The following is an 8,823-nucleotide window of genomic DNA, read 5'->3' on the forward strand; positions in this document are numbered from 1 at the left end:
AGATCAGATCATGTAATTTCTCTGTTCTAACCCTTCAATAGAACTCAAATACTTAAAACCTTCACAATTTTGTGACCTTCTCTCCAGGCAATCTCACAATACTCCTCCTATGTACTGTGTGGTCCAGGCAAATTGGTCTACTTACTCTAAGACAATACATTTGGATCTTTCTCACTACTGTGTTTTTGACCATGATGTTATTTACAATTGGAATATCCTTCTTTTCCTCACCTTTTACCCCACTGCCCATCCACTTCTATTAACTTCCTGTCCTTCAAGGAATGACCAAGTTTGGCACTACCTTCTCCAAGAAGTACTATCTCCTTCTCTGATGCCCAAGCTCAAGATACTCTTCTAGCTCATCTGACATGATAGATGGAGTACTCTTCTTATAATGGTCATTGCATATAATTGTATTACAGTTATCTGTATATGTGCCTTCCAACCTCTGTTACACCATAAACTTTGTGAAAGAAGAGAACATGACACATTTTTCCTTTAGCCATTGCACATACTGAACACTTAAATGTTTGATGAATCCATGAATGGATGGATTAGAAAGTGGAGGAGTTATCTCAAGCTAGCTTTTTAAAGACAACAGAAAGGAAATAACGATTATGTGTGTGCACTCAATGACTGTAAAGGATGCCTTCATTTTAAACACCAAGAAAAAAATGGCCTGAACTTAAACAGTATTTTCCTACAGACCTATAGTGCAAACACAAGAAATCCTAGAAACAAAGGAAACCTTAGAAAATTGTTACACTTTAAAATGCTAACAAGCTTGATTTTTTCAAATAAGATAATGTATGTCAAGTACTTTGTAAAACTTAAATTCACTATCTAAAAGGGGATATTAAAATCATTGTTGTTATTATTTCCTATGAGAATCAATATGGTCTTCCTCACTTATAACTACACTGATTTCTGTCAACTAAATAAAAGTCAGCAAAACAACTACTAGAAACTCGGTTAGAGAACTACCTGCCACCACCAAATAAATGGTCAACAAAGTACCCAACTCAAGAGATTGGGAATGCATGTTGCATTTGATGAACTCGGAAAGAAAGTAAAGGAAACGTCCCTATGAACTCCAGGTTTTAGGCTTCTTTTAAAAATCTTTGGTATACACTTCCTTTTATTTGTGATAAAAGGGAATTCTGCTAACATTGCGTGGTGGTAAAATGACAAAGAAATGAACTCACCTGAACCATATTTTGATTCCCTTTACTAAATTCTGAATTACTGGAGAACAAAAGAGGTGTATTTTTATCACAGCTCTGCAGACTTAGGAGTGTGTCTGCATAGTTGGGCTGAGGAAAGACTAGTTGACTCTTCCGAGAGTCAGTGGTAAGGGAAACCTCGTGAGAATACGACTGGAGAAAAGCTCGGACTCCATCTGTGCCCACAAACTGAGAGGCAGGGACTGCTCCAAATTTGTCACTATCCACCCCCGATAGGTGTGACTTCCACCAGGTGCGGAGCGTGAGTGCCAGTAAGGTGATAATGAAGGCAAAGAATAAACAAGAAACTGAGGCCACGGAGATAACAAGGTAGAGTGTGAGTTTTGAGTTATCAGTGGCCTCTGGGGTCTCCATGATGCTGAGATCTGAGAGAATCTCAGGGATGCTGTCTGCCACAACCACTATGACACTGACAGTAGCAGAAAGGGGTGGTTCACCTTTGTCTGTAACTGCCACCACAAGATTCTGTTTGAGGGCGTCTTTTTCGAGGAATGACCGAGCAGTCCTGATCTCCCCATTGTGCAGACCCACCGAGAAAAGCCCAGGCTCGGTGGCCTTGAGCAGCTGATAGAACAGCCAGGCATTCTGACCTGAATCTCCATCCACTGCTACTATCTTGGTCACCAGGTAGCCTGGCTCTGCAGAGCGCGGGGCCAACTCTACCCCTCTGGAGCCATCAGTGGGGAAAGTGGGATACAGGATTTCCGGGGCATTGTCATTCTGATCCAGGATGAACAAAGTCAGAGATACACTGTTGTTGAGAGGCGGTTCCCCAGAGTCTGTAGCTGTCACTCGTAGCTGCAAGTCCTGGAATTTTTCATAATCAAAAGAGCGCAATGCATAGAAGACACCAGTCTCCGAATTAATGGAGACATAGGAAGAGACAGGATCTCCTTGAAAGGTGTCATCAGCAATAGTATAAGTGATTTGGGCATTCTCCTCGCTGTCTGGATCACTGGCAGTCACTGAATAAATGGAAGAGCCTCTGGGATTATTTTCCCGGATGTAAGCAGAGTACGAAGTTTGACTGAAGGTGGGCGGGTTGTCGTTGACGTCGGCCACATACAAGGTGATGTGAGTGTCTGTGGAAAGAGGCGGAGCCCCAAGATCTGTGGCTGTCACGGTGATATTGTACACTGAAACCTGCTCCCGGTCCAGGGCTATGCTTGTCACCAAACTGTAGTAATTTCCATAATTTTTTTCCAATTTAAAGGGCAGATTACTTGGGATGGAACACGTGACGTGACCATTCTCTCCGGAGTCTTGATCATGTACATTTAAAAGGGCGATGACAGTCCCTGAGGGAGAGCCTTCAGGGACTGAGGTGGTCAGAGATGTGATGGTCACTTCCGGAGCATTGTCATTCACATCCACAATTGTTACCAGCACATTCGCTCTTGCAATAAACCCCGCATTATCTTTAGCTTGAACTTCCATCTCATAGAACCCTGATTCCTCATGGTTCAGATTCCCTACTGTAGAGATTCTGCCTAAATGATTGTCCAACTCAAAAATCTGTTTGGCTTTGTTGTGGATGTTCCAGAAATAGGTCACTTCCCCGTTAACTCCTTCATCCGGGTCGGTGGCGTTCACGGTGAGCAGCCACGTTCCCACAGGCACGTTCTCGGGAATGCTCACGCTGTATACTGACTGATTAAATACTGGAGCGTTGTCATTCGCATCGAGGACAATCACTCTGACTCGCGCGGTTCCAGAGCGGACAGGATCTCCCCCATCCGAGGCCGTGAGGATGAGGTGGTGAACAGGTTCCTCCTCCCGGTCCAGGGCCCGCTCCAGCACCAACTCTGGGTACTTGGCCCCGTCTGCTTTGCTTTGTACATGCAGAGAGAAGTGAAGGTTCGGACTCAGTTGATACCTCTGGAGACCGTTCATTGCCACATCCAAATCCCATGCGTTAGGAAGAGGAAATTTCATTCCCAGGGCTGCCTGTTCACTTACTTCTATGTCTACTTCATCTTCCTGAAAGCGTGGGCCATTATCATTAATGTCAGTCACTTCTACTTCTATCCCATAAATTTTCACTTTGTCCTCTAGGAGAATCTCCGCATTTAAAAGGCACTTTAAGGCTCCGGGGCAAAGCTCTTCCCTGTCTATTCTGCCCGCGGTGACTAAGCTGCCGCTTCTGACATTCAGAGCGAAATGTTGCTTCTTACCTCCCGAGACAATGCGGGCCCCTCTTTCCGACAGCTCCCGCGGCTTCAGCCCAAGGTCTTTGGCGATGTCGCCCACGAAAGAGCCCTTCTCCATCTCTTCAGGCACCGAGTAATGGATCTGCCCAGTCCCGGTATTCCACAGCAGCCCCAGGAGATAGCAAAACAGGAATCGCCCTCTGCTGGCCTGCTGCTTGTGTAATGCAGTCATTTCCTTTTTTCCTGCCTGACTTACTGCCTTCTGTGTTCTCTTATCCAAATTCGGTCCGGATCTACTCTTGGGCGGGCCGTATCCAAATCCAAATCCAGAACTGGGACTGCTTATGTGCAAATTCTCCGTGCAGCCCCAGAGCTTGATCTTCTGATCCGCTTAGTGCTTTGCGAGGTAGGAGTGGGGAGGATCAGACTGGATCTCTCTCTGTATATCTCTCCCTGATTGGTGAACAGCGGCGCTCAGAGTCCTCACCAATTATTGCACAAACAGAGTTAAGGAATGGATTTTTTCCTCTACCATTCTCAATATCTGTCGCTGGTGTTCCGGGTTCGTCAAGACTTTAAAAGATAGATGTCTTTTAAAAATATATATGTATGTATGTATGTATGTATGTATGTATGTATGTATTTAGTTAAATATTCCCCAAAGACATGCAAAATTTTTTAACATTCATTTTTTTTAAATTTGAATTTCAAATTGTCTCCCTCTTTTTCACCCCCCCTCACCCTTTGAGAAGGCAAGCAAATTTGTATTCAGAGTTCATCAGTTCTCTCTCTGGAGGTGGATAGCATTTTTCATCATGGGTCCTTTGGATGAACGTCTGTTTAAAGGGAAGCTTTCTTTGTCCCGTTGAAGTTTCTTCATATCTTTATCTTCACGAGATGATTGTAAATGGCTATTTTGTGATTATTTCCATTATCAACTTTACCGTTTGTGTTCTTCAATGGACTTTGTACACTAATTAGAAACATTGTACATGGATGACTTTATTTGTTGTTGCTGTTGCTGCTGTTGTTGTGTGTGCTAAATTCGAATAGAAAAAATACTGTTGGGTTATGCTGAGATTGGCGATGGGGAAGGGAGCAGAAAAAGTTCTTCAAGGGAAATGTGCAATCATTCTAGAATCGAGAAAAGGAGATACTGCCATATTGGAAGTGTCAACAGAACTGCTTGCTTGCTGGGTTGTATTTTGCAAATGGTGGCAACCCCTCTAAGCAGTATGTAAAGCCTACCTTGGAGAATATAAAGATTTTTGCTATAGAAGAATTGGAAGGGGCAGCTAGGTGGCGCAGTGGATGGAGCACCGGCCCTGAAGTCAGGAGTATCTGAGTTCAAATCCGACCTCAGATCGAACACTTGAAGCTTAACTGCCTGTGTGACCCTGGGCAAGTCACTTAACCCCAACTGCCTTAAAAAAAAATTGGAAACCTGGTCCCTGCCCTCAGCAGTCAAATTCCCCAACTCTACCATATACATGTGACATGCAAAGGCTGATCTAGATTTTATGTCTAAATGAGATTCTTCTGAGATAAAGAACTAATATCCTTTGAAAATGATTAAAAAAAATAAATCTGAATGAAATTGTTACTCCAAGAAGTAGTCTTGTTATTTAGCGTTTAATAAAAGTATGAGGTGGCTACTAGAAATGGGGGAGAGAATAATGAGCAATATTCTACCCAAAACCTAAATCACACCAGAGAGTATCTCAGATTTATCCTTTGGATTCATGAAATGCATTATAGAACAACAGCAATTTGCAGCATTAATACGAATACACAGCAAAAGTATCTTATTGGACAGAAAGAATTAGTGTGCCTTTCAAATCTTCTGGCATAATAACACCTAAAAATTAAGAGGCCTACAAAAATCCAGAAAAAAATAAAATATTATATTCAACAATGCCCAAAACTCACCTCTTCGTAGCCAACTGGGTTGGTCTGCAAATCATTAGGAATTTCAGAAGAATCACTTGCTAAAGCATCAAAAGGAGTATAGGAAAGGAATTTCTGTCCCGCAGAATGCTGGTCATTGGGCTTAAGAAAAGTGAATTCGTATTTTCCTAACTCTGTAGGCAAACGTGGTTGATTGGAATAAGGCAAGGTTCCATCTTCATAACTGGGTGGGATTGTAGGCTTTGAGTAGAGATCTGGTGAGAAACAATCTAATGTTTTGGGATTAGAGTATCTTCGAAAGCGTAGAATGATGGCCAATATTATTGTGATTAGAAACACAATCGAGATTAGCGCCAAAGCTACTACCAAGTAAAACTGTAGCTCATACTGGGTATTGGAGGTGTCTGAGCGCTCATCTCTCATCTCCGGCATTGCCTCTTGCAGACTGTCTGCAAAAACCAGGTGCAGAGCCACAGTGGCCGACAGAGGGGGCTGGCCTCCGTCCTGCACAGAGACCAGAAGGCGGTGGCGAGCAGCGTCCCTTTCAGCCAAAGCCCTAGCAGTCCTGATCTCACCTGTGCGCAGCCCCAGGCTGAAAAGTCCCGGATTCGTGGCCTGCAGTACGCGGTAGGCCAACCAGGCGTTGTGTCCCGAGTCTGCGTCCACCGCCACCACCTTGGTGACCAAGTATCCTGGCTCCGCAGAGCGAGGCACCATATCGAAGAGGGCCGATCTGTCAGGCCCCAGGGCCGGGTAGAGGATGTTTGGGGCGTTGTCATTGCGGTCCAAGATGAACACTTGTAGGGTGACATTGGCACAAAGGGCCGGAGAACCAGCGTCACAGGCTTGCAGCGTCAGCTCGAAGGTGCGGACCTGCTCATAGTCGAAGGAGCGCTGAGCGAAGACGGCCCCGCTGTGGCTATTGACCGATACGTAGGACGACAGAGGCAGAGGGGCCAGGTCACTGCTGACGATGGAATAGGACACTCGCCCGTTCCCCTCCAGGTCCGAGTCAGAGGCTGAGACACTGGCGATGGGGGCTCCAGAGGGGTTGTTCTCAGGGACGTAAACAACGTAGGAAGGTTGGAGGAAGACGGGAGGATTGTCATTGACGTCAGCTATGTGCAGGGTGAGGGTTTTGCTGGTGGACAGAGGAGGCTTTCCCTTGTCCGAGGCAGTGACTGTAATGCTATACTGTGGGGTCTGCTCGCGGTCCAGGGGCCCATCTGTCAGCAGCTTGTAGTAGTTCCTGGAAGAAGATTCTAGTCTGAAAGGGGCATTTTCTTCTACGTGGCACGTGACTTCCCCATTGACGCCAGAATCTGGGTCTGTTGTTTTCACCAAAGCTACCACTGTTCCAGGTGAACAATCTTCAGCAATCAGTGCTGAAATAGAAGTGAATATAACTTCTGGGAAGTTGTCATTTACGTCCAGAACTTCAATTTCAACTGTGCATTGAGTAACCAGACCTCCCCCATCCCTTGCTTCCAACATCATTGAGTAGTCTTTGGTATTTTCAAAGTCTAGGCTCTCTAGAGTTGTCATTTCCCCGCTATTTGGATCCAGGGAAAACACTTGCCATTCTCTTTGGGAAGAGCGGTCGAAGGAAAAAGTGATTTCTGCATTGACTCCCTCATCCCTGTCCGTGGCCGTCACACGCAGCACAGATGAGCCTGGGGGCAGGTTCTCCAGCAGACTGACCCTATAGATGTCCTGGCTGAAGACAGGGGCATTATCATTGGCGTCGGTGACATTGATTCTGATCTGAGCTGTGCCGCTTCGGGCTGGGTTCCCGCCATCCACCGCGCTCAGGACCAAGTGATAGGAACTCTGCTTTTCCCTGTCTAGAAGTTTCTCTAACACAAGTTCAGCATATTTACTACCATCTTTTTTCTTTTTTACTTCGAAGGAAAATACAGGATTGGTGCTTAAGTAATAAGTCTGTAGGGAATTCAGTCCTGTATCTGGATCATGGGCGGGTTCTAATGCAAATTTCGCACCTGGCAGTGTAGACTCAGAGATGTTTAAATTGATGATGTTTCTCCTGAACTGGGGCGGGTTGTCATTTACGTCTTCAATTTCCACATTAACGTGGAAAACATTTAAGGGGTTTTCAACTACGGTTTCTAATGTCAGAGCACAAACTCTTGTTTGGGGACATATCTGCTCTCTGTCTATTCTGTCCCTGACAAGTAAATCCCCTCTCTCCAAGCTCACACTGAAGAATTCTCTTTCTCCACTAACCCGAAGCTTCCGGGAGGATAAATCGTGGACCTCCAGTCCCAGATCTTTGGCGAGGTTCCCCACCACCGACCCTTTCGCCATTTCTTCGGGAATCGAGTAGCGAATCTGCTCTGAAAAGGCGCTGCAGAACAAAGACGCCAAGAAAGGAAACAGTACTTGCCTCCTGAGCGGCCAGCCCCTCTGCCCAGCACTGCTTCCCATCTCTCGTGCTCCTAGTACCGCTGCCTTTCCAGGTTAGGGAAGTCGCACTTCAAACCATTTCTGGATTTTAAGACTCCCCCCACAGCGAAAAAGCGTCACTACTCAGTGGCTATTGATCAGAGCATCCGGGGCAAGCTTTGTTGAGAGGAAAGCTACAATCATTAAAGACTGGGTCGCCTCTCTGATACGATCCCTGGGACTGTGCAGGAAAATATCCTGTAAGAGTTTCCTCCAATAGATCTCGAGTCTCAATTCTGGCTCGGTATTGGTGGACAGCGGCGCTCGGAGTCTCTTTTCTAGAACTGCACTCAAGCAAGCGCGTGCGTGCGCCACCAGGAGTCCATAGAACTGAGTGCAAACAAAACCCTTTCATGAGACTGCTCTTGGAATCAAGATGTTATCATTTTATTAGCCAGCAAATGATTTCCTCAGGAGTTTATTATATCTCGGAGTTTCTCGGATTTCTAGTCTTTTTTTGTTGTTCAGTTATTTCAGTCGTGTCCGACTCTTTGTGACCCCATTTAGGGTTTTCTTGGCAAAGACACTGGAGTGATTTGCCATTTCCTTCTCCAGATCATTTTACAGGTAAGTAAACTAAAGCAAGCGGGGTTAAGCGACTTGCACAGATTCACACAGCTCTCAAGTATCTGGGGCCAGATTTGAACTTGAGAAGATGAGTCTGACTTTAGGCCCGGCACTCTGCGTCACCATTGTTCCTCAGTCTTCTAGTTTTAGAAAATATATTTTGATGTAGTCTTCAAGTTCATTTGGTGGTGATTTTTTTTCCTTTCTACTTCTGAAAGTATAGAATGCTACAGTCTGAGAGTGAACCTTTGATGAGACAATTGGTCGGAATTATGTAGAAGTTTCTATGAGATTTCAGAATAATGAATTCTCCAGGGTCAGGATATTCACTTTAAAAATATTGATCATTTTAGATTCTCTAAGCTTTGTGTAGAAAGTTCCAGAAGTGCAACTAATCAGACTGTCTAAGATGACAGAAAAGGAAAATGACTAATGCTGGAGGAGATTGGGAAAAGAGGTATACTAATGCACTGTTGGTGGAACTGTGAACT

At 45.1% G+C, this 8,823-nt stretch overlaps 2 pseudogenes; both read right to left on the reverse strand.

Annotated features, from left to right (window-relative positions):
* Positions 1–857: 857 nt before the first annotated feature.
* Positions 858–3,806, reverse strand: LOC114035895 (annotated as a pseudogene).
* A 1,496-nt stretch (positions 3,807–5,302) lies between these two features.
* On the reverse strand, positions 5,303–7,971 carry LOC114035896 (annotated as a pseudogene).
* Between the last annotated feature and the right edge of the window lie 852 nt (positions 7,972–8,823).

The sequence above is a fragment of the Vombatus ursinus genome, unplaced genomic scaffold, assembly GCF_900497805.2.
Source record: "Vombatus ursinus unplaced genomic scaffold, bare-nosed wombat genome assembly UNPS02009500.1, whole genome shotgun sequence".
Classification (NCBI taxonomy): domain Eukaryota; kingdom Metazoa; phylum Chordata; class Mammalia; order Diprotodontia; family Vombatidae; genus Vombatus; species Vombatus ursinus.